The sequence below is a fragment of the Macaca mulatta genome, chromosome 1, assembly GCF_049350105.2.
Source record: "Macaca mulatta isolate MMU2019108-1 chromosome 1, T2T-MMU8v2.0, whole genome shotgun sequence".
In the NCBI taxonomy this organism is placed as follows: Eukaryota; Metazoa; Chordata; class Mammalia; order Primates; family Cercopithecidae; genus Macaca; species Macaca mulatta.
This window is the reverse complement of record NC_133406.1, coordinates 194,419,228-194,445,450: the sequence shown is the minus strand read 5'-3', so window position 1 is coordinate 194,445,450 and position 26,223 is coordinate 194,419,228. Positions and strand designations below refer to the sequence as shown.

The 26,223-nt window shown below is 44.7% G+C and overlaps 1 protein-coding gene and 1 pseudogene across 1 annotated transcript in view; one reads left to right on the top strand and one right to left on the bottom strand.

Moving 5' to 3' along the window:
* The window catches only part of PIK3R3 (phosphoinositide-3-kinase regulatory subunit 3), a 138,314-nt gene that overhangs the window by 98,251 nt on the left and 13,840 nt on the right, over positions 1–26,223 (bottom strand). The window lies entirely within an intron of this gene.
* On the top strand, positions 21,795–21,965 carry LOC707631 (small ribosomal subunit protein uS14 pseudogene; annotated as a pseudogene).

Below are 26,223 nucleotides of genomic sequence, written 5' to 3'. Positions count from 1 at the left end.
ACATGGAGTAAAGCTGTGATTCAGTCTTCCCACCCAAAATTGTATGACCCAACTCTCCAATTTAAATAGACCTGTGAATAGATCTCCAGAGAATAAGTGATGCAAGAGGCAATGATGAATCAAGGGGAAGCAAACCTTCTTAGTTCTTGAGCTTAAACCAGTGCCCTGCCATGGGGAAAGCACCTGTCAGATGATTCTGGTCTTTCTTTCAGTTGAGAAATAGAAGTGAGGTTGTGATTGCTTGTCACCAAACTGCCCCAGGCTCTTTGGCAAAGGTAAAAAATGTTAGCTCGGGTGTCCTGGACCACTTCCAAGTTGGAGAATTATATTTGGCCTGGGTGTGGATTAAATTCAGCTGTAAGTACTCAAACTCCTGGGTCACAACCTGCTACTTTGGGAGCTCCTTGTTTTCCTTTGCCCTCTCCCTTTCTTTTTTTAACTTAAAGTAGTCTTAGGTAAAACATGAAATCTGCCTTCATTTATGTGTCTATGAAATAGATTCATGCAAGCTGCTTAGTTTATAGTGAAACACTTAGAATGAAAAAATATGCCACTTAAGTATTTAGAATTAATAGTACTTTTCTGTAACTCCAAATGGCTAGGATGCCCTTCACTTTTCACCCTGGTATGGTTTTGTTCTGCAACTGTTCAAATATGCTTCATTTCTTCCTCTTTATTTCAGAGATGGATGAAATATTTCTTCTGTGCTCTGAATATAGGGTATGATCTCAGAGTTCTCTGTGCCAGCAGAATCAGTCTGGAACTCAGCCAGAAGTTCTTCATGATTAAAGGTGCCATCTGAGCACACAATATTTTTTTAAAAGCCTTGCAAAATGGGGCCGGGCATGGTGGCTCATGCCTGTAATCCCAGCAGTTTGGGAGGCTGAGGTGGGCAGATCACGAGGTCAGGAGTTTGAGACCAGCCTGGCCAACATGGTGAAACTCCGTCTTTAGTAAAAATATAAAAATTAGCTGGGCGTGTTGGCAGGCGCTTGTAATCCCAGCTACTCGGGAGGCTGAGGCAGGAGAATCGTTTGAACGCAGGAGGCAGAGGTTGCAGTGAGCCGAGATCGCGCCATTGCACTTCAGCCTGGGCGACAGGGCAAGACTCAGTCTCAACAACAAACAAACAAAAAAAAGCCTTGCAAAATGGAAATGTACCTTTTTTTTTTTTTTTTTTTTTTTTTTTTTTTAAGGTCACTAGCATTAGCACCAGGACTGACATTAGCCTTTGGGTAGGGATTCTTCTGACCTCAATACCTTCTTTTTCTTCTCTTACCATCTTCCTTTGACCTCTTGTCTTGTGATAAGGCCCAGTCCATGCAATTAAATAAACTCGCTTAACAAATGCGACTCCCAGAAAGCACTACAATTATCAGTTGCAGATTTTAGGGCCTCCCCAGACACAACAGATTTACAAGATGCATGACTTGTAAGTAGAAGATATGTCAAGTTTTGATGGAAAAGTTTGCCTCTACAATGTACAAAGAACAATGTTAGTGGATCTTCTGGAAAGACATCTCACCTGGAAATTGATAGTCATCTCTTGAGACATCTGTGTCTAAAATCGTGATTTTCCATTTTTTCCAAATGTTATTCCTCGTATTTGGCATTTGCAATTTTTTACCTCTCCTCATCTTTCTTAGCACTTGAATACCCATGATAGAGTTAATCATTTAACCCAAGGCACTGAGAAATTATGACATTATATGAATGAGTAGACTTCATTAAAGTGGCATTCCCCTAGATGCTGCTAAATTCCAGGGCTTTGGGGACAATGTTTGAGGCCTCACTTATACACCTCAGCATGTGATGTAGATCTGCTCTGTCTCACTCTTCCCGCTTTGGGTCCTCCTTTAGGTTTAGGGGTCACAAAAAAAGCAAATCTCTCTAGCTTGACATCCTCCTCACTTTTGATGTCTGCCCTTCTAGTAACACAGGGCCAACTGGATGATATGTATGCCATTGCTGCAAACGTCCCCTCCAACAAGGCAACAGATTTCAGCTCAGTTCTCACCAGGGGAGAGAGCACAAATTAGATCCAAATGACAGGAACAATAGTCCAGGCTGTTTCAGAAGGACAGGGCACAAACAGGGCAGGCAGCTGGTGAAGCTCTGTTACCTCATTTAATCTCCATAACCTTGGGGTGGAAAGCTGTATTTTTATTCTCATTTTACAGATGAGGAAATTGAGACCCAGAGCAATGAGGGGATTTGTTCAAAGTCATGCAGCCACTAGTAGCAGAGCCAGGATTAGAGCCCCATGTCCTGACTACCAGTTCCTTGCCTTTCCCACTACACCACACAGCCTTCCTCTCCCATTCATTCACTTAGCAAATGTTTGTTGATGCTTCCAAACACTGAGGATACAAAAGTGAGTAAGACTGAGTCCCTAACATTGAGTCCAGAATTCATAGAGGAGGGACCAACAAAGGAATAAATAAAGGCACGATAAGCACTATAATCAAGAATTTGACAAAGTGTTGGGGGAGCCCCAAAGACAGTGATGATCTCTAACCATGTGCGGGTGAGTAGAAGCTTCCTGGAAGAGGTAACATTTGGCTGCCCCAAACTTGCATGCACCTGCTTTAAATGTGTGGTCCTTTACTTCTAAGTTTTTGCAATTCACATAATTAACTCTAAGCCTGAAAAAGTTTTGTTGAAAGCTGATTCCACTAAAAAGTGGCAACTCCTACTTCTCTGCATCTGATCTTACACATTGTGCTCACACAGCCCCCTGTGCTGGCCTCTGCATAGCCCTTGGCACACCATGTTCAAAGTGTTTGCTTCCAGGTCTCTCTCTCTCTCCTATCACTCTTTAGAGTTCCTCATGTTGGACAACAGTGGTTCCTCATGGTCCTTTAACCATCAATGCCCAGCCCAAGGCCTGGCACACAGTGGGTAGCCAATGAATATTCCTCAAGCGAATAAGCAAAAGTGCAAGTAAACTCTCCAAGAAGGCTCTGGGGAGTCTAAGTTCAAAGTAGCCTAGTAATCCTTTCTGTAGGTCTTCAGCTGACTTCCGTTTATTTAAAAGGACAAAAAGAAAACCAAAAACTTGTACAGTTTTTTTGGCTACAGGAACCAAGAGGGGCAGACAATGACCTTTCCCTCCCGCTGGCTGCCCCTAGGGTCTTCACCACAGACACTGAGTTCCGCTGCCCTTTTATTTTATCAGCTGTGAATTGTTTGCAAAATTCCAAACAGTTTGTAGGAAATTCAGGAAAATGCATCAGCTAGAAGAGAAACTGGTTTCATTTTCCAGCTCAGCTTTTTTCTGAAATATAACACCATATAGGGCTTTAAAGCATGCTCACTTCCTGTGGTCATTATTTCAATAGTTTTGAGCAACTTGTAGTTTATGCCTTCTTTCTGGAATGTCCAATAATTGCCCTGTAATTCCACAGGTCTCAAATCTAAAAACCATTTTTACGTTTCATTGTTAGAGGACAGTATCAATCCAGTTCCCGTACTGGACAATTTTGGTTTAAAAAGATAAAAAGACCAGGCATGGTGGCTCGCGCTCGTAATCCTAACACTTTGGGAGGCTGAGGCAGGAGGATCGTTTGAGCTCAGGCGTTCAAGACCAGCCTGAGCAACAGCTGGAGATCCCCATCTCTACAAAAAAATTTAAAAATCAGCTAGGTATGGTGGTGTGCTCCTGTAGTCCCAGCTACTTGGGAGGCTGAAGCCAGAGGACCACTTTAGCCTGGAAAGTCAAGGCTGCAATGAGCCAAGATTGCGCCACTGCTCCCAGCCTGGGCACAGAGTGAGACCTTGTCTCAAAATCAAAGTCCTGCAGCCTCCCCAAACACTTCTGCAGGGGCATCATTCTTGAAATCTGGGAAAATGGTGTGACTTCTAGGGTTTAAAGATCACCACTTAGGTAAGAAAGTACAAACATGGAATGTAGAAGGCATGAACATGATCGTTTGTGTCCTCAGCTTTGAGCATTTGATTGAAAATGATAAAATTACAGTGATTTTCTTCCAGCGGTAGAGGCTACCTTCTACTCTGCTCATCTTACACTTTCTTGGAAAGGAGACGTTCAGTGAAGATCACTACTATTCCCCAAACTTCATTCAGGACCTTATTTCTCCCCTCTTGATGTCAGTGTGTGAAATTCTAAATTATGTCATGGGATATATGTTCAAAAGCAATATATTTTCAAATCAACAAAAAATATAATTGGTCATCACATATACCAAATATGCAATATGATAATTGTGCCTAAAGTAGATTAATTAAATGTTAATGGTAAACAGGAAGAACAGCTCAAAATGACAAGGTCTTTCAGTTTAATTCAACTGAGTCCCTCCCATGGGTCAGATCTTTTGCTGAGTACTCAGTAAGACATTATTTCTGCCTTTATGAACCCACCATCTACTAAGGGAGACTTATGAGAACAGTTTTGCTGACCCATGTGCTTCTTTTTCTTTTTTTTTTTGAGACGGAGTTTCACTCCTGCTGCCCAGGCTGGAATGCAATGGCATGATCTCGGCTCACTGGAACCTCTGCCTCCCTGGTTCAAGCAATTCTCCTGCCTCAGCTCTTGAGAAGCTGGGATTACAGGTGCCCACCACCACCCCCAGCTGATTTTTTCTATTTTTAGTAGAGACGGGGCTTCACCGTGTTGGCCAGGCTGGTCTTGAACTCCTGACCTCAGGGGATTCACCCACCTCGGCCTACCAAATTGCTGGGATTACAGGCATGTGCCACTGTGCCCAGCCTTACCCATATGCTTCTAAACTAACTAACTCTCCCTGAGACTGTAAGATCAGGACAAGAGAGTATCTATCCTCCTCGTCTTTCCTCTTCAACAGCCTTACATTCTTTCTCAGCTTCTTCCTGGCATCCTCGACTGCTGAGTATTAACCTCACAGTCCTCAGTGATTCAGTTCTTGCAGCATTGACTTCTGACTTTGTTCCCTAAATACAACTTACACATACCACTTGGATCATATTTTCTTTTCCAAGATGATGGAGGAATCTAGCTCAGTATCCTACCCTGACATAAGGGCATGTGGTTAGTGTTTCTGCTGAGTTTCCCAGGACCCTGCAGACAAGAACCAGACAAATCTGTCATACCTATGAACTACTTCCCATCTGAAATTTTTTTGAGGGGTGAGAGGAACGGTGTCTCACTCTGTCACCCAAGCTGGAATGCACTGGTGTGATCATGGCCCACTGCAGCCTTGACCTCCTGGGTTCAAGCAATCCTCCTGCCTCAGAATCCCGAGTAGCTGGGACCACAGATGCACACCACCCTGCCTGGCTAATTTTTCACTTTTATTTTTTGTAGAGACAGGGTCTCCCTATGTTGCCCAGGCTGGCCTGAAACTCCTGGCCTCAAGCTATCCTCCTGCCTCAGCCTCCCATGTGCTGGGATTACAGCCATGAGCCACCACACCCTGCCCCCTCTCTGAAATCTTAACTCTAATAGATGACTCTCTTTGACCTACCCCAACCCCCACCATTTTTTTTTTTTCTGGCCAAGCACAGACATTGGGAAAAAATTACCACTAATACTACTTTAATGAGCTGAATAGTGATACCGAAAAAAGATATATCCAACTCCTAAGCGCTGGAAGCTCTGAATGTGACCTTATTTGGAAGAGGGTCTTTGCAGATATAATTAAATTAAAGATCCTGAGATAAGATCATCCTGGATTTAAGGTGGATCCTAGATCTAATGATCAGTGTATCCTTATAAGAAAAACAGAGGGAGATTGGAGACATAGACATAAATGAGAAGGCAATGTGAAGACAGTAATAAGAGATTGGAGTGATATATCTATAAGGCAAGGAACACTAAGAATTGCTTGCAACCACCAGAAACTAAGAGAAAAACATGGAGTGGATTAGAAACCAACCGTGTCAACACCGTGTTTTGGACTACTGGCCTCCAAAATTGTGAGAGAATAAACTTGTTTGTTTGTTTTGAGAGAGTCTTGCTCTGTCACTCAGGCTGGAATGCAGTGTCATGTTCACAGCTTACTGGAGCCTTGAACTGCCAGGCTCAAGCAGTCCTCCCACCTCAGCCTCCTGAGTAATTGGAACCACAGGTGTGCACCACTGCACCTGGCTAATTTTTTCCTTTTTTGTAGAAACGAGGTCTCACTGCTTCCCAGGCTGGTCTTGAACTCCTATGCTCAAGGGGTGGTCCCACCTTGGCCTCCCAAAGTGCCGGGATTACAGGCATGAGATTTCTGAAAGATTTCTGTTGTTTTAAGCTACCTAGTTTGAGGTAATTCATTATGGCAGCCCTAGGAAATGATACAACCACTATCATTTAATTTTTTTCAAACACATTTTATTTCATTTTATTTATTTTTGAGACAGAGTCTCACTCTGTCGCCCAGGATGGAGTACAGTGGCATGATCTCAGCTCACTGCAACCTTCCGCCTCCCGGGTTCAAGCGATTCTCTGCCTCAGTCTCCCGAGTAGCTGGGATTACAGGCACCTGCCACCACGCCCAGCTAATTTTTGTATTTTGTGAAGACTGGTTTTCACCATCTTGGCCAGGCTGGTCTTGAACTCCTGACCTCAGGTGATCCGCCTGCTTTGGCCTCCCAAAGTGCTGGTATTATAGGCATGAGCCACCATGCCCATCCTTCAGGCACATTTTAAAATCAAGATGTAGAGATGATATAATTTTAGAATAAAAGATCATCTTTCCCAATAAATGACTGTAAGTCACATTAAATATAGTACTCAGACCTATGAAACTTTGTCATAGACTAGCTCTAGTCCTAGAAACCAGAAACCTAATCCTGACGTGAATCTTTTTAACCATTTTCTCCCAGTGTCATCAACTGTCTCTCTCCTGTCTTTCCAAAAGAGTCAGCCAGCCAAAGCCAAATCCCAGACCAAAAGAACAGTCTACTTTTGCTCTTATGCCCAGGCAGTTGGGCTTAGGTAAAGAAAAACCAAGTTTACCAACTTAGCTCTGGGCTTGTCTCTGGTCATAATTGAGATTCCTTTGGCTCATCCTGTATCTGCTTATTCTGATATTCCAAACCTTCACTACTCACCTCAAGTGACTACCTTCCACCATCAGATAAGTAAATGTGACCTCGCCTTTTACTTAACAGAAACCAACAGGCAGCCGGGCGCGGTGGCTCAAGCCTGTAATCCCAGCACTTTGGGAGGCCGAGACGGGCGGATCACGAGGTCAGGAGTTCGAGACCATCCTGGCTAACACGGTGAAACCCCGTCTCTACTAAAAAATACAAAAAAAAGCTAGCCGGGCGAGGTGGCTGGCGCCTGTAGTCCCAGCTACTCGGGAGGCTGAGGCAGGAGAATGGCGTAAACCCAGGAGGCGGAGCTTGCAGTGAGCTGAGATCCTTCCACGGCACTCCAGCCTGGGCGACAGGGTGAGACTCTGTCTCAAAAAAAAAAGAAAGAAACCAACAGGCATAATACTCCCTTTCTTTCATTCATCCCTTCAAAAGCCTATAAAGCTGTACCCTTTCTTGCTTCCTTACCTTCCATTCTGAAGAAGCATGTCTTTCCTGGAGTTGAAAGCTGATCACCAGATAAGACCTCTGGATGGCACCCTCTTCAGCCTGCTAAAACCAGTCCTAGCCCCTCTCCTGTCTATCCAAATGCCTACTGGATGCCACACAAATGCTTCAAAATCATCATATCTGAGCTAGTTCCTTTTCTAGTTAGGTGACAGGGCCAGATGAAAATATAGGCCAGACAGGAAGAAAGCATGTACAAAGCCCCAGAGGAGAGCACATGGCTCTTTGAGGACATTGAAAGTAATTGCAGGCTGGCCTAATGTTAAAGGAGGTAAAGGATGATGAGGATGAAGCTACAGTGTAAGCATGAAGAGGCTTGTAAGTCAAGATAGGAATGTGTACTTTATGCTCAAGCAATGGGGGGAGTTTAAGAGTTTTACGCCAAGGAGTGTTGTGATCAGATTTGCATTTGAGAATCATCAGATTGCAAAATGGATTGAAGGGGCAAACTTTGAAGACTTGGAAAACATTGTTGCAACAACGTGGGCAAATGATCAAGAGTCCTGTGTAGATTTGCGTAGATGCGAGAGATGCTTAGGAGGTAGACAAGGCACACTTGATGAGTAGTTAGGTAACCAGCATGTCCCCACCCTAAAGAACAGGCCACTCAATGATGAAATTACAGCCTTTCTTGTAGAGACTCTCTCCCTTCATTGGTAGTATTTTTCTCCTTTGCTTCTGCATGTGATTTATCCATTTCCAGGACCTCACTGGGTAGATCAGCTAGTTCTAAGAGCACTGCTAATAGGTTAAGGCCTAAGGGTGTGAGTGGATCAACGACCCAGCCAGGTCAATCAGTTGCTCCATTGTAGTACATACCTTTTTTATGTTTTTTTTTTTAAATTGATACACAATACTTTACATATTTATGAGGTACATGTGATTTTTTTTTTACATATATACAATGTGAGATGATCAAGTCAGGGTATTTGGTGTATCCATCACGTTGAGTGTTTTCTTGGCTTTTTTTGTTTGTTTGTTTTTGAGCCAGAGTCTCACTGTGTCGCCCAGGCTGGAGTGCAGTGGTGTAACCACAGCTCACTGCAGCCTCGACCTCGACCTCATAAGCTCAAGTGATCCCCCTACCTCTGCCCTCCCCACCACCACCCCCACCCTTCAGTGCCAGTAGCTGGGACTATAGGCATATGCCACCATGCCCAGCTAACTAAGAAAAAAATTTTTTTTTGTAGAGACAGGGTCTCACTATGTTGCCCAGGCCAGTATCAAATTCCTGGACTCAAGCAATCCTCCCGCTTCGGCCTCCCAAAGTTCTGAGATTATGGATGTGAGCTGCTGTGCCTGATCACCTTGAGTATTTATCATTTTTATGTGTTGGGAACATTTCAAGTCTTCTCTTCTAGCTACTTTGAAATACATAATACTTGTATCTCTACTCTGCTATTGAATATTAGAACTTATAGTTTCTATCTCACTGTTAACCAGCTTTTCTTCATCCCCTCTTCCCACCCACACCCCCTTTCCCAGTCTCTGCTATCTATCATTGTAGTGGATACTTTTTAGTACCTCTGGCCAGTTCACCATGATGTCCCCCTTCTCAATTTGTACATGACTGTGTCCCTGGCCATAGTTGATAGGGCTCAGGCTGAATTGATTAGAGTTTCTTTCACAAATATTTGGAAATAGTACCCAAAACAAGATCTAGGCTCTTCAGGGGTTTGGACCTATAACATAGAATCAATCTCTGGAGCTATTATGGCCATGTTCACCCTGAAGCCTGAGTTGCAAAGGAAGCTAGTTTTCAGAAAGCCAAGAAAGGATGAAATAAACGCTCTGAAAGGACCTGGGGTGACGAATGGAAAGAATACGAGCAGTAATCAATTTCCTGAGTATAGAGCTTCTTAAGGCCCAGCTTGGTTCCTATACTAAGGTCAGGCCTACGCCTAACATTTGCAGGACCCAGAACAAGAATATAAATGGAGGGCCATATACCATATGTCAAAATACTTGAAAGTTACCAATCAGGTCAACCACTAAATAAAAAATACTCGATCCTCGGCCGGGTGTGGTGGCTCACGCCTGTAATCCCAGCACTTTGGGAGGCCAAGGTGGGCAGATCATAAGGTCAAGAGATTGAGACCATTCTGGTCAACCTGGTGAAACTCCATCTCTACTAAGAATACAAAAATTAGCTGGGCATGGTGGCATGCACCTGTAGTCCCAGCTACTTGGGAGGCTGAGGCAGGAGAATCACTTGAACCTGGGAGGTGGAGGTTGCAGTGAGCCGAGATTGTGCCACTGCACTCCAGCCTGGCAACAGACAGAGACTCCGTCTCAAAAAAAAAAAACACCTCAATTCTCCTATCTTGCCAAATATATCTTCATGCAAACTCAGAAGACTGGGTTAAGGCTGGGCGCCATGGCTCACGCCTGTAATCCCAGCACTTTGGGAGGCCGAGGTGGGTGGATCACTGAGGTCGGGAGTTTGAGACCAGCCTGACCAACATGGAGAAACCCCATTTCTACTAAAAATACAAAATTAGCCAGGTGTGGTGGTGCATGCCTGTAATACCAGCTACTCAGGAGGCTGAGGCAGGAGAATCACTTAAACCCAGAAGGCGGAGGTTGCAGTGAGCAGAGATCGCGCCACTGCACTCCAGCCTGGGCAACAAAAACGAAACTCCATCTCAATTAAAAAAAAAAAAAGAAGAAGAAGAAGAAGTCTGGGTTGAAATTTAGAATTCACAGATCGTTAGAGTTCTGACAAAACGTTGGGGAGATGGGAGGGAGAGAACTGACCCCTTTCTCTTCCTACCCTTGGCTCTATCCTACACTGTGAGACTGTCAAGGGAGTCTTTGTATACATGTCCAAGCTCCTTCCATCCATCCCTGTCTTAGTCCATTTTGTGATGCTATAACAGAATACCTGAGGCTGGATAATTTTTTTTTTTTTTCTGAGACGGAATCTCGCTCTGTTGCCCAGGCTGGAGTGCAGTGGTGTGATATTGGCTCACTGCAAGCTCCGCCTCCCGGGTCCATGCCATTCTCCTGCCTCAGCCTCCTGAGTAGCTGGGACTACAGGTGCCCACCACCACTCCAGGCTAATTGTTTTTGTATTTTTAGTAGAGATGGGGTTTCACCTTGTTAGCCAGGATGGTTTCGACCTCCTGACCTCGTGATCAGCCCACCTCAGCCTCCCAAAGTGCTGGGATTACAGGCTTGAGCCACTGCGCCCAGCCAAGGCTGGATAATTTAAAAAAAAAAAAAAATATATATATATATATATATATATATATATATATATATATATATTTTGACTCATGATTCTGTTGGCTGGAAAAGTCCAAAGTTGAACAGCCACATCTGGTGAGAGCCTCATACTGCTTCCATTCATGGTGCAGAGTGGAAGGGGAGCTGGCATGTTCAGAGATCATATGGTGAGAGGATGCAAGAGAAAGAAACCAAGGAAACAAGGCTCTTTTAACTCATCTATTCCCATGAGATCAAGACCTCACTCACCCCTACAGGAGGGCATTAATATATTTGTGACCCATCCTCCTCCATGACCCAAACACCTCCCACTAGTCCCTACCTCCCAACACTGTCACGTTGGGGATCAATTTTCAACATGAGTTTTGATGGGAATAAGCCACATACAAACCATAGCAATCTCCTTACAAATAGCTGTCCCTTGACCACCTCTTCGGTCTAAAGGTGCTGATACTGACAATGCTGTCCTTAGGAGAACAGATCCAGAGAAAAAACCCATGCGGTTCCTAGAAACAGGCTAAAGTCCATTTGGGCAGAGAATTCCAGGACTCAGGATATTAATCATAGTTGAGAACAGGGAGGGGAGATAAGTGGAATACTTATCTGGGTGGAGAAGCACCCTTGGCTATATGGATTTCTCATCCTATGAAGAGAGAAGAGAAGAGCCAAAGCAGGGCCCTCTAGACATGGGACCCAGGGCAGGAGTCCCTCTTTTTCATGTCTAATGGGGCTGCTTATATAAATGTATTATTTATTTAAGGAGACTCCAACTACATTCTGTTACTTGCAGCCCAAGAGTCCTAAGTTCCCTTTACCCTCTGAACCACTGTCCAGTTTTCTCTCTGCTCCCCAAAGATTCTAGAGTAGTACCTGGAAGAGGGCTTCCTTGTGAACTCTAATACTGACCAAATGCGACAGAAGCAGGGATGCAGCTTTTTTCATGGATTCTGCTATCAGTGGTAAATTATTTTGGTCAATCACTGTGACTTTCCTCACCCACTTTCAGTCTATACATTATACCTCCAATTAGAGATTTTGAACTTAATAGGCAGCCCCAAACTCTAAAAATCACACTTTATTTTATTCATGCATCTTCTGGCAACATACTCAATATCATATCAGAGTTTATGGGCCCTGCATCCCATCTGATTTGGAAGTCCTCCAAAATGGGAAGGGTGTTCAGATGCTAGGCAGCCAAAAATGTCAAATGTTCCCTACAACCCCATCGATCAGGTCTTGAAGCTATCTCCCTTGGAGGAGGCTCCAGGCTCCAGTTCTCTCCCTTGGGAAGCCTTGAGTATTTTAGGGACAGCTCCCCTCCCCTCCAACTCTTCACACACACACACATACACACACACACACACACACACACACACACACACACACAAAGTTTTGGCCCTGCCCATCTCTCCTCTCTCCAATTCTATACTCATGGTTAGGGTAGTAATGATCTGCCATGGACCACACAGTTAAATGCCACCATGAGCATGATATTCCAGACAGACAGGAGCTTCCTGCTAGACCTGCCTCACAGCCTCACTCTGAGTGGCCTGAGTATACCAGCGAAGAGAAAATATCTGCACCCTCACAGACCTATAGTGGCCTGTACTAGAAGCAACCAGCCTAGCACTGGGAAACAAATGGGCAGGGGCTGGAGGGAGGGTAATCTGGCACCTGACACTCCTGCTTTCTCAGAACTTACCTGTGATTTCCTACTTTTGAAGCAGAACTCTGTTTTTTACTTTATTTTATTTTATTTTATTTATTTTTTGAGATGGAATCTCACTCTGTCGTCCAGGCTCTGGAGTACAGTGACGTGATCTCGGCTCACTGCAACCCCATGCTCCGAGGTTCAAGCAACTATCCTGCCTCAGCCTGTAGTTGGGACTACAGCTGCCTGCCACAGGGCCCAGCTAATTTTTGTATTTTTAGTAGAGACGGGATTTCACCATGTTGGCCAGTCTGGTCTTGAACTCCTGACCTCAAGTGATCCACCCACCTCAGCTTCCCAAAGTGCTGCGATTATAGGTGTGAGCCACCACGCCAGTCCAGGAACTCCATTTTTGTTTGTTTTTGTTTTTGTTTTTTTTGAGATGGAGTATCACTGTCACCCAGGCTGGAATGCAGTGGCGTGATCTCGGCTCACTGCAACCTCCACCTCCGGGGTTCACACCATTCTCCTGCTTCAGCCTCCCAAGTAGCTGGGACTATAGACATCCGCCACCACGCCCAGCTAATTTTCACCCGGCTAATTTTTTGTATTTTTAGTAGAGATAGGGTTTCACCATGTTTGCCAGGATGGTCTCGATCTCCTGACCTCGTGATCCGCCCTCCTTGGCCTCCCAAAGTGCTGAGATCACAGGCGTGAGCCATGGTGCCCGGACAGAACTGTTTTTTAAAATAGTGCTGCACCTCACTATCAGACAAATTTGTGCTAACGAAAACAAGAGACTTTCACTCTTCTTCACTTTCTTTTTTTTTTTTTTTTTTGAGACCAAGTCTCGCTCTGTCGCCCAGGCTGGAGTGCAGGGGCGTGATCTCCACTCACTGCAAGCTCCACCCCCCGGGTTCATGCCATTCTCCTGCCTCAGCCTCCCGAGTAGCTGGGACTACAGGCGCCTGCCACCATGCCCGGCTAATTTTTTGTATTTTTAGTAGAGACGGGGTTTCACAGTGTTAGCCAGGATGGTCTCGATCTCCTGACCTCATGATCCGCCCGTCTCAGCCTCCCAAAGTGCTGGGATTACAGGCGTGAGCCACCACGCCCAGCCTCTTCTTCACTTTTCTAACATATACCTTATGCTGATGCCCTCCAAACATCCATTTTGATCAGCAATTGCAAGGACAAGCTTCATCCAAGTAGCTCACCAAAACTATCAAGGCACTGAATTCTCAAACAGGTTCAAGGGAGTAAGAAAATTGACTTCCTTCTGGATTTTAAGCTGACTTCTAAATTGGTGCCCTGGGTCTGCACTGATAATGCCAAGTTAAAACACTAAAGAATTTTGCAATCCTGGAAGAGTTTTTCATAAACATTATGAATGTTTCTAATGTTCAAAAGTTGATGAAGAGGCCGGGCGCGGTGGCTCACGCCTGTAATCCCAGCACTTTGGGAGGCCGAGGCGGGCGGATCACAAGGTCAGGAGATCGAGACCATCCTGGCTAACACAGTGAAACTCCGTCTCTACTAAAAATACAAAAAATTAGCCGGGCGTGGTGGCGGGCGCCTATAGTCCCAGCTACTCGGGAGGCTGAGGCAGGAGAATGGCGTGAACCCAGGAGGCGGAGCTTGCAGTGAGCTGAGATCACACCACTATGCACTCCAGCCTGGGCGACAGAGCGAGACTCCATCTCAAAAAAAAAAAAAAAAAAAGGTTGATGAAGAGTGACCAGTGTTAATAATGGAGATCTTCTCATGGCCTGTGCTTACCCCCTTGGTGATATTACACCTTTTAATGAGATCAAGCAAATTTACTGAAGCTGTAAAGGAACAACTTCAGGCTCAAGTCTTCCATATGGTCCAGTATCACTGTTGTGTTAGCATGACTTTTCAGTTACAAGTGACAGAAAACTAGCTTAAGACAAATAAAGGGGTAGTCTCACTTCAGGAACAGCTGAGTGGAGGTGCTCAAACAATGTTAGCAAGAACCAGACAATGTTAGCAAGAACCAGACTCGTTCCCAGTTCTCCTTCACTCTGTTGTTTCCCAAGAGGTCACAAGGATTCTGTCAGGCAGTTCCAGGGTTACATTGCATCCAGTTAGCAACTCTGTCCAGCAGAGTGCAAGTTTCTCCACATAACTGTGAAGTTCTGGAGTTGAGGCTCATCAGCCTAACTTGGATCACATGCTTACTCCTGAACCAATTAGAGTCCAGTTAGGTGGAATGTTTTAATTGGCCAGGCCTAGGTCATGTAGCCACCCAGGGATCAGCTGCACTCAAGCTACAGAGATTGAGAATTGGAGAAGAGGACTTCTCAAAGAAAATCTGAGCAGAAGAAAACATATTTACTACTCTTGAAGAGCCATTGTTGGTGCTCCTCCAAGATTCTGGAGACAGAGAGAGACATGAATAGATAGAGAATGAATATATAAATGAAAAAAATGCCTCCAGATCAAATCAAATGATAAATTACTTTCTCCATCAATCTTTAAGCATTGAAACCAGAGCAACTCCATCTTAAATAGGGGCTGGGTGAAATTAGGCTGAGACCAGCTGGGCTGCATCCCCAGGAGGGGATTCTTAGTCATAGGATGAGACAGGAGGGCAGCACAAGACACAGGTCACAAAGACTCCACTGATAAAACAGGATGTAGTAAAGAAGCTGGCCAAAACCCATCAAAACCAAGATGGCTACAAAAATGACCTCTGGTCCCTCACTGCTCATTATATGCTAATTGTAATGTATTAGCATGCTAAAAGATACTCCCAGCTGGGCACAAGTAATCCCAGCACTTTGGGAGGCTGAGGGGGATGGATCACCTGAAGTCAGTTCAACACCAGCCTGGGCAACATGGTGAAACCCCCGTCTTTAGAAAAATACAAAAATTATGGCATGATGGCAGGTGCCTGTAATCCCAATTACTTGAGAGGCTGAGGCAGGAGAATGGCATGAACCCAGGAGGCAGAGGTTGCAGTAAGCCAAGATTGTGCCACTGCACTCCAGCCTGGGCAACAGAGCAAGACTCCGTCTCAAAAAAAAAAAAAAAAAAGACACTCCCAGCAGTGCCATAACAGTTTACAAATACCATGGCAACATCCAGAAGTTACCCTATATGTTCTTTGTGTGTGTGTGGTTTTTGTTTTTGTTTTTGTTTGAGACTGAGTCTTGCTTTGTCACCCAGGCTGGAATGCAGTGGTGCGATTTCGGCTCACTGCAGCCTGCTGGGTTCAAGCAATTCTCTTGCCTCAGCCTCCCAAGTAGCTGGGACTACAGGCATGCGCCACCATGCCCAGCTATTTTTTATACTTTTAGCAGAGGTAGGGTTTCACCAAGTTGGCCAGGCTGATCTCAAACTCTTGACCTCAAGGGATCCACCTGCCTCGGCCTCCCAAAATGCTGAGATTACAGGCATAAGCCACTGCACCCAGCCGAGAAGTTACCCTATCTGTTCTAAAAGGAAGATTTCCAGGAAATCCCTGTAAACTCAAGAATAATCCACTCCTTATTTAGCACATAATCAAGAAATAACCATAAGTATACTCAGTCAAGCAGCACATACTGCTGCTCTGTCTATGGAGTAGCCATTCTTTTATCCCTTTACTTTCTTAATAAAGTAAGACAGCTTCCATTATCCAGAGATAATGCCCTTAATCACTAGCTCTTTGCACGAAATCCAAGAACCCCCTTTTGGGGTCTGGATCGAAACCCCTTTCTGGTAACAGCATGGACTCTTGAAATCCCCATCCCTTCATATTGATGACCTATACAAGACAGATAAAATCCCCTCTGTTTATGTCCTCTTATGCAGTTGTAGGGATATTATAATACCTTCTCTGACATTCATTGCTGGAAACAACTGACTCCATAGGAAGTGGCTAAGCTATCCTGTATGTGGAACACAGTGTGCTGGGCTATTGTGGAATGTCTATTGAGAACCAGGAAATCCACACAAACTCAGATATTACCTGATTTTTTCCCTTTACTATCACAAAGGGGAATATATAGGATATAGAATCCAGAGTTAATGCAGTCAATCAGTACATCTTTAAGGTGGTTTCAAAAATCATCAATCTAAGATAACACAGACTTTCTGTGCCATTTTCTAAAGAGTCTGGGTTTCCCATCATTTAACTTATGCTACTCACCCAAAGCCCATTATACTAAGTCCCATTCTTGGAGAGAGAAAACTCTACTCCTGGTTTGGTCCTTCCATGGCAACTTCTCTTTCTACTTTTTGAATTTTGGGGAATCCCCCAAATTAAAACTTTAAGTTAGAGATCTCAGAGTGGAAGCAGAGAAAATGGGAATTATTGGCTCTTCCCTCCCTTTATTTTGCTGTGGCTTCCACATCTGGATAAGGATAAAATACCTAGATACTCTATTCCTGCATGCTTCTGGTAAACCCTTTTTTTTTTTTTTTAATTGAGACAGAGTTTTGCTCTTGTTGCCCAGGCTGGTGTGCAATGGCGCAATCTCAGCTCACCGCAACCTCCACCTCCCAGGTTCAAGCGAGTCTCCTGCCTCAGCCTCAGGAGTAACTGGGATTACAGGCATTCGCCACCATGCCCAGTTAACATTTTTTGTATTTTTAGTAGAGTCGAGGTTTCACTATGTGGGTCAGGCTGGTCTCGAACTCCTGACCTCAGGTGATCCACCCACCTCGGCCTCCCAAAGTGCTAAGGTTACAGGCATGAGCAACTGTGCTCAGCCGCTGGTAAACACTTTTTAAAGAGTCTAGACTTGATCCCCACCAATGTACCTACCTCTCCTGAACATTGCCAACATATACCCACATATTTTTCATCTCTTCCCTCATCTCCACAAGTCCTGTAGGAAACTCAAGCCTGACAATTGGTCCCAAAGCCACATCTGATCCATTCCATTTTTGTGATGGGAGGTGGCTTGGTGCTTGCTACTTGTGAATTTGTCATTAAGCACCTCTTGAGAGTTGGTGTTTTTATGGCTGCACTCTTTCTAGGATTATCCCTCCACAAGAAAAAGATGGGATCTTTGCCTGGCAGAGGCCTCCTCTTGTGCAGGTTGAAGACAGCTCAACCCCAGCCAGGCACAGTGGTTCACACCTGTAATCCCAATACTTTGAGAGGCCAAGGTGGGAGGGTCACTTGAGCCAGGAGTTTGAGACCAGCCTGCGCAACATAATAAGACTCCATTTCTACAAATAATAATAATAAAGACAGTTCAAGCTCCAGGCCCATTCCTGGTTCCTTGTTCCCTGGTGCTCTTCAACTTTAGGAATGCTATAGCTGGGATTTCTTCTTGGCCAGGAGCCTTCTCATCCCCAACTTCTCCAGTGTTCTGCCTTTTAGGGGCTCACAGGTGTCCATGGTTATACCTCTTTCCCCCAAACCTAAAGGACCTTCATCTGTCCCATGAAGTCCACATGTGTAGTAGTCATTGGAGTCCTTGCTGGGTATCTACAATCACCTCAGTTGATTGAGTTTTCTCCACTCCATAGCTGGAGCTGCCTCTCCTCCTCCATTTTTCATGTTAGTTTCAAAAAGTAGAAGAATCTAAAAGACTACCCTGGGTTTGGCAGCTGGAATTTTCCCCAAAGTCTTATCCTGGAACAGACCTAAAACTCACCTATTATACAGAAAACCTGATTCATGCTGTTCAAATCTCTAGCTCCTGTTTCCTCTGCCTTCTATAAGAGTTTCTTCAGTCCTGGTTCAGAAGTATCTTTTCTGTCACCCTCTGATACTACAGAGAAAAATTCAGAACATCCCTGTGGTTATAAACCCTCCTCACTGCTAGCTGTGTCAGAGCATTCAACCCTTAGCCAACTAATATTGAGGCTTCGAAATTCCCCTTGCCAGACTAAGAGGTTCTGCTATCACTTCTCCATATCTGGCATCTACCACCCACAGCATCTCAGCAGAGCACCCCAGCCAAGAGCACTATTTCCCCATGCTAGGGGTGACCTTTCCTAAAAATATCGTCAACTTTCAGATCCTCATAAGTCTGTAGATTAACTAAATAGCCTTTCCTTCACCTCTCCCCCAATAACTAGGCCAATGATTCTGGTGGTTGTTGGGTTGTTTTCTTATGGAGATTTGTCTAACCATATCTAACACAACAACTCCATTCCCTGGTATCTCTCTTGGATTGTAGGCTGATTAACATCTTTAGCAAACTTTAGTAAGGTTGTGTTGTCCCCCCTCCTGAAGACCTTGCTGGGCTCTCTTTATTTGTTCAGGAACTTAATAGAATTTGCACAGTCTTTTCAACTTTATGTGGTTTTCTTTTTCACAGTTATTTTGAATCTCGCCATTCTTAGAGGCTTCTGGAAGTCTACATCTACCTCCACGTGCAAATTTTCCAATGTTATCTTCATCCTTGCACTAAATATCAATTGGCTTTATTTTTAGAGGTAATGATGAGTCCATGACATGGATATAAACTTCAATAAGATTCAAAATGATTCAAAATATAATCCACATATCCTCAGCCTCATTTGCCTGTAACTACCAAATTAGATATTATTTAATAACTTTTTTTACCCAACTTACTCTAGGATAAGCACCCACTTTCCTACTTGTAGGAATTAGCCCTACCTCAAAGTGTCCTTCAGTCATTTTAAATAGTTTCTCCAGGGCCTCTTGAGTTGAGAGTAAGTTCTTGAATGGCTGGTCACCTTGCCAGCATACTACTTGTTCAGCTTCTACGGCAGATGGCCCCCAGGAGCTTGCTGCATCTCCAATAGTGACCACAAGCAGCAACCTATTTTGGCTTCCAGCGGGGACAATGTTTTCTGTCCTGGCTGCTGCCGCCTCTGCTGGTGGGGCTGGAATCTGCCTCCTTGAGGCTGGTGTGACTTGTAACTGCTGTCCTGATACTACCTGACTTCCTCCTCTCTTTCCCATTGTGTTTCCCAAGATCTGGGCAATACAGACTTTTTCATCTTGTTAGAATTGGATGTGGGAGTTGAGGAGAAAGGAAGAATGAAGGATGTCTGTACTCCCCTCAACTCACTTCTCACAGAGAGTGTACTATCACCATTCACAATTATTTGCCACATGTCTGTCTTTCCCTCTAAACCACAAACTCCTTATTTATCACACAGTGCATGACTTAGACTCCTAGTCAGTGCTGCTTAACTAGTGGAAAACTATGATAGACGTATAAAGTACCATGAGGTAATAAAGAAACTCAGAAATAAGCAGGTAGTTCAGGTTGGGTAGGAAGCTCTAAACGTAGGCCCTGTTAAAACTCGGGGAAATTCTATTGCTGAAAGGAAGAAGGAGACAGTGGTTACAACCATGCATTCCAGCTTGAGGCCTATGCAAAACTCATGAATATAAAAAAGAACAGCTTGTTTGGAAAACAGAAAACTTCAGAATCCTCTTGAGCATGGTGGTGCATGCCTGTAATCCCAGCACTTTGGGAGGCTGAAGCGGGCAGATTGCTTGAGTCCAGCAGTTCGAGACCAGCCCTGGCAACACAGTGAGACCCCCGACTCCACAAAAAAAATTTAAAAAATAACCAGATGTGGTGGTACACACCTGTAGTGCTAGCTACTTGGGAGGCTGAGGTGGGAGGATAGCTTGAGTCTGGGAGGTTAAGGCTGCAGTGAGCCATAGTCATGCCACTGCACTCCAGCCTGGGTGACAGAGCAACACCTGTCTCAAAAGAAAAGTTAAGTTCAGAATCCTAGAAAGTAAAGTGTGAGAGACAGAACTGAGGGAATGAGGAATAGAGATAAGTGGAGGCCTCATTATGAAGCTCCCCTGTCTCTTACCTCATCTCCTTTTAACCCTCACCCTCCCAACACACAACCACTCATTTACATCTGCTTCAGCCTTTTATCTGTCAGGATCTGATAGGCCTCAGGTTCTTTATAGGTACCTGCTCTCCCTCTACCTAGAATGTTCTTTCCCCCAGATCTTCACTATAACTGTCTCCTTCTCTTCATTCAGGTCTCAGCCCAAATTTCACCTCCTCAAAATGGCCTTCCCTTACAGTGCTAGCCAAAGAAGCCCTCTCCACATTAACTTTTATTCCTATTTTAATGTCTTACTAGGATGCATCACAATCTAAAATAACTTATGTTTTTTGTTCAATGCCTATAACTTTGCCTAGAAAATAAATTCTGCCCAGGCACAGTGACTCATACCTGAAATCCTTGCACTTTGGGAGGCCAAGGTGGGAGAATCGCTTGAACCCAGGAGTTAGAGACCAGCCCAGGTAACATGGCGAAACCCCATCTCTACAAAAAATACAAAAAATTAGCTGTGGGTGGTCCCAACTACTCAAGAAGCTGAGGTAGGAGAATCATTTGAGCCCAGGCGTTCAAGGCTACAGTAAGCCATGATCATCATACTATGCACTCCAGCCTGGATGACAGAGGAGACTGTGTCTCAAAAACAAACAAACAAACAAAACAAAACAACAACAACAACAAAACCAGGAAATTCTGCGGAGTCAGATATATGGTTTACATCTCTGTATAGCCAGTGCCTAGAATGCTGCTCCACACGTTTTTGTTTCCTTTTTCTTTTCTCTTTTTCTTTTTTTTGAGACAAGGTCTCGCTCTGTCACCCAGGCTGGAATGCAGTGGCACAATCTCAGCTCAATGCAGCCCCAACCTACCAAAGCTCAAGTGATCCTTCCACCTCAGCCCCCTGAGTAGCTGTGACTACAGGTGCGTGCCACCATGACCAGCTAATTTTTATACTTTTTGTTTGTTTGTTTTTGTAGAGATGGGGTTTTGTCAAGTTGCCCAGGCTGGTCTTAAACTCCTTGGCTCAAGCTGTCTGCCCACCTTGGCCTCCCAAAGTGCTGAGATTACAGGTGTAAGCCACCATGCCCAGCCTAATTTTTTTTTTTTAATTTAATTGTTATGGGTACATCTACATTTTTTAATGATGGGGAAAAAAATCTCAAGAAGCATAATATCTTGTGAAAATTATATAAATTCAAATTTCAATATCCATAAATAAAGTCATGCTCATTCATTTATGTATTGTCTGTGGAGGCCTGGCAGATCCCAGTATTTATAACAGAAATTATATGTCCATAAGGCCTAAAATATTTACTATCTGGCTCTTTACAGTAAAAGTTTGTTGACCCCTGGTTTAGACCCATAGTAATGTACATGAGAAAGAGTAAAATTAACTTGCATAAATTGTAAAAAGTGTATCTTAAAATGTGAAACTATAGATGCCTCCACTGAGTTATTATGGGCTGTGCTGGCATACACGTTTCTATAAATGTGCATGCTCTTCCTGGTATTTCTCATAGAACATAGAGAGTGAATAATAGGATTCACTGCTGGCTGGGTTTTGATGCAAAAATTTCCTGTTTAAAAAAAAAATTGTCACTTTTTCCTTTTACCTAGTTGCACTCCTGAGAGCAAGATGGGTCACCAGCAATTGTACCGGAGCCACCCACGGAAATTCGGCCAGGGATCTCGGTCTTGTTGCGTCTGTTCAAACCGGCACGGTCTGATCCGGAAATATGGCCTCAATATGTGCCGCCAGTGTTTCTGTCAGTACAGGAAGGATATCGTCTTCATTAAGTTGGACTAAATGATCTTCCTTCCAAAGATTATCCAGGGCATCTACTCAATGAAAAACCATGATAGCTCTTTGTACATAAAATAAATATTTGAAAAAAAAAATTGTCAGCTTGGCCAACATTGCGAAACCTCGTCTCTACAAAAAATACAAAAATTAGCCAAGCATGGTGGCGCACACCTGTAATCCCAGCTACTCCCAGAGGCAGACAGGAGAATCGTTTGAACCCCGGAGTCCGAGGTTGCAGTGAGCCGAGATCGGGCCACTGTACTCCAGCCTGGGCAACAGAGTGAGACTCTGTCTCAAAAAAAAAAAAAAGATATGTGACATTTCTAACCCTGAAGAATCTCATTCTGTCTCCTGGACACAGAGACAGTTCTCCAGAGACGACGTCTGTGGTGAAGTAGCTAATACCCCATGCACTTGTTATCAGATCAGTAACAGAGCCTGACTGGGTATCTCTGAGCCGTGACTGCTCGTGGACTGAATGGGGCATTTATCACTGTTGTGGACAAACCAGCTGACCATCATGCACACAGGCCCAAGCGCCTGTCAATTAGCTTCTGTCCATTAGCTGTCCACACACACACTCTGGCCCTGGTACTGCAGTCACGTTATCAGTCCCCTCCAGACCCTGGAAGCATGATCGGCCATGAGTTCCCTGTGTCCTACCATCCCTCAGCTCCACTTGGACAAACTGTCAGTTAATTAGCTAATGTGAACAAAAACACTTGAAGCTAAAAAATGCACAGCTGGGCTATTATGATCATTGTCTTCTGCTCCTCAACCCCCTGCAATTTCTTTCACTCCAAAGTCTGCCCACAGGACTCCTTCTATCTGTCAATAGGAAAATTACATAGGAAGTGACAGAACAATCACCCATGTTCAAGGTCAAAGCCTCTCAATCATCCTGATGTTGCTGCTATGGATTCAGACAACTAGAATCATAAATCCCAGGGCCTGAGGTTTGGATTGGCTTTCCTATTTATTTATTTTGAGGCAAGGTCTGGCTTTATCGCCCAGGCTGGAGTGCAGTGGTGTGATCTCAGCTCACTGCAACTTCTGCCTCCTGGGCTCAAGCCATCCTTCCACCTCAGCCTCCCAAGTAGCTGGGACTACAAGCACATGCCAGCACACCCAGCTATTTTTCATATTTTTTGTAGAGACAGCGTTTCACCATGTTGCCCAGGGTGGTCTCGAACTCAGAAGCTCAAGCTTTTTGCTCACCTCGGCCTCCCAAATTGCTGGGATTATAAGACATAAGCCACTGCGGCTGACCATGGGCTGACTTTCCTCTTAAAATGAACTAGGGGCTCAGCAGATCCAGACTTCCCCAAATTACTGAACTTGGGATGATTTCTTCAGCTGGATGGACCATTTAGAAGGTCAAAACAGCCTTTTGGAATGATTATGTGGAAATCATAGCCTTATTCACTTTAAACCTTATATTCCCAGGGCCAAAACTCAATTCTCCAGCTCTCAATTCAAGCTCCTCTCACTGCAGTGGAAGAGGAGAGTTTAGAGTCAGCAAGGACTCCAAGAGAAATCCCTGTTCAGAAAGTTGGTCCTTGAAGGACGGGGTGATGGCCAAAGTGCCCAAAGGTGCTGAAGCTTTGTGCAGTTATCAGATGCCAAAACAAGAAGGTGCCCAGGGCAGACACATGTTATTCCTCTCTATCTTCCCTTCTGAAAGGTATTTCATAATACCTCTATGGAGGGGACTGAAAATACCTGACCTCAACCACCCAAAGCCCAATTTGAGAAAAGTTAACAGCACATTTTTATTGCAATCATATTTGGGCAATTTCTGTATGCTCCCTGATAATCCTTAGGGAGCAGGCAGCACATCCTTTGTTTCTCCCTGCATTTCTATCATCACTTCTCTCCATTTCCATTCCTAAAGCTTCATCATTACTCACTATGACAGCTGTTACAGCCTCCTGGGTTACCCCATCCTACTCCTCCTCACCCCCATTCTTGCTGACTCTAAGCTGTCCTCCTCCACCACAGTGAGAGAAATCATTTGAAAACACAATTGTGACTATATCACTGCCTGTCCAAAAGTGTCTGATGGCTCTTTATCATTCTCAGAATACATCCAAACTCCCTAACTTAATTAAGTCACGTTAGAGTCTGCTCTCCACTTCTCACCTTCCAACATACCATGCTTGTACTATATCAGCCAGTTTCCCCCACCCCACTTGTGACTTGGGCATGCTAGTGTCTCACGCCTTTCCTTCTTCCCAGAATGCCCTCTCCACCTCATCTTCATCCATCCTCAGAAGTCAGTCCAAGGGCCACCTCTTCCAGAAAGCCTTCCATGAGCTCACCTCTGAACTCCCAGAGCACTGCACTTGTTATTCTCTTGGGCCTGCTCTGCTTTATACAGTGGCTACTAATGTACAGCTGTTCTCTCCCCCATGGGACAGTAGGCATCTAAAGAAAGTCCTACAGCCTAGGGTGTAGCATATAGCAGGTGTTGGTACATTTAGTGACTGATTAACAAACTGCAGAAGAAAGATTATAGGCTAAAAAGATCATGAGTTAGAGAAACAGAACTGGGATAAAGGGAGAATCACAAATCATTATCAAAAAAGAATGGTTGACAAAGTTAAAGACTAAGTTGTCATCTTAATAACAATAGATTACAGTCAGGAGAAGTGGCTCACACCTGTAATCCCAGCACTTTGGGAGGCCGAGGTGGGCAGATCACGAAGTCAGGAGTTCAAGACCAGCCTAACCAATATGGTGACACCCTGCCTCTACTAAAAATATAAAAAATTAGCCAGGCGTGGTGGTGTGTGCCTGTTATCCCAGCTACTCAGGAGGCTGAGACATGTTCAAGGCCAAAGCCTCTCAATCCTCCTGATGTTGCTGCTATGGATTCAGGCAATAGCCGTCTCCAGGCCTACATTCTTCAGCTTCAGTTCCCTGTCCTCAACCCCATAATAGGAGAGAGGGCCTCTGTCCCTCCCATTTATTCCAGCAAAAGGCACTCATTGCCCCACTTGGGTGAAATGCCCATCACTAAACCAATTTTTGTCACGATTGGCCAAGATAAGATTTCAATGCCCATCCCTGGAATTCAGGTGTGGACTAGGCCCATTTGGAACACACGGACCAAGATGGGGAAGAGTGTTCCCCAAAGGAAAATGGGGAGACTGCAACCAAAAGGAGGAGAGACTCCCAGGAAAGTAAAAAACAATAATGGCCAAACCGCATCAATGTAGTTAGGGAGATAGTCTGATCAGTAGAGGAATTCACCAGTTAGACTGGACCACATCATTGACCTGATGAAACTATGCCTCTTGGTCCTCCAATAAACTACTGAACACCCAAAAAGTAATGATTCATTTATCAAATTTGCAAGGATTTTTTTTTTTTTTTTTTGAGACAGAGTCTCGCTCTGTCGCCCAGGCTGGAGTGCAGTGGCCGGATCTCAGCTCACTGCAAGCTCCGCCTCCCGGGTCTACGCCATTCTCCTGCCTCAGCCTCCCGAGTAGCTGGGACTACAGGCGCCCGCCACCTCACCCGGCTAGTTTTTTGTATTTTTTAGTAGAGACGGGGTTTCACCATATTAGCCAGGCTGGTCTCGATCTCCTGACCTTGTGATCCACCCGTCTCGGCCTCCCAAAGTGCTGGGATTACAGGCTTGAGCCACCGCGCCCGGCGGATTTTTTTTTTAAGTCAGAATCTCACTCTGTCACTCAGAGTACAGTGGTACAATCATAGCTCACTGCAGACTTGAACTCCTGGGTTCAAATGATCCCCCAACCTCAGCCTCCCTTAGTAGCTGGAACTACAGGCATGTATCACCACACTAGCTTTTTTTTTTTTTTTCCGGTAGAGACAGTGTCTCAGTATGTTGCCCAGGCTGTTCTCAAATTCCTGGCCTCAAGTGATCCTCTTGCCTTGGCCTCCCAAAGTGCTGAGATTACAGGCATGAGTCACTGCACCCAGCCAGGGATTTTTTCTTTTTTTTTTTTTTTGTTGAGACAGAGTCTCGCTCTGTCGCCCAGGCTAGAGTGCAGTGGCGCCATCTCGGCTCACTGCAAGCTCCGCCTCTCGGGTTCACGCCATTCTCCTGCCTCAGCCTCCCGAGTAGCTGGCACTACAGGCGCCCACCACCACTCCCGGCTAATTTTTTTGTATTTTTAATAGAGACGGGGTTTCACCGTGTTTGCCAGGATGGTCTCAATCTCCTGACCTCGTGATCCACCCATCTCGGCCTCCCAAAGTGCTGGGATTACAGGCATGAGCCACCACGCCC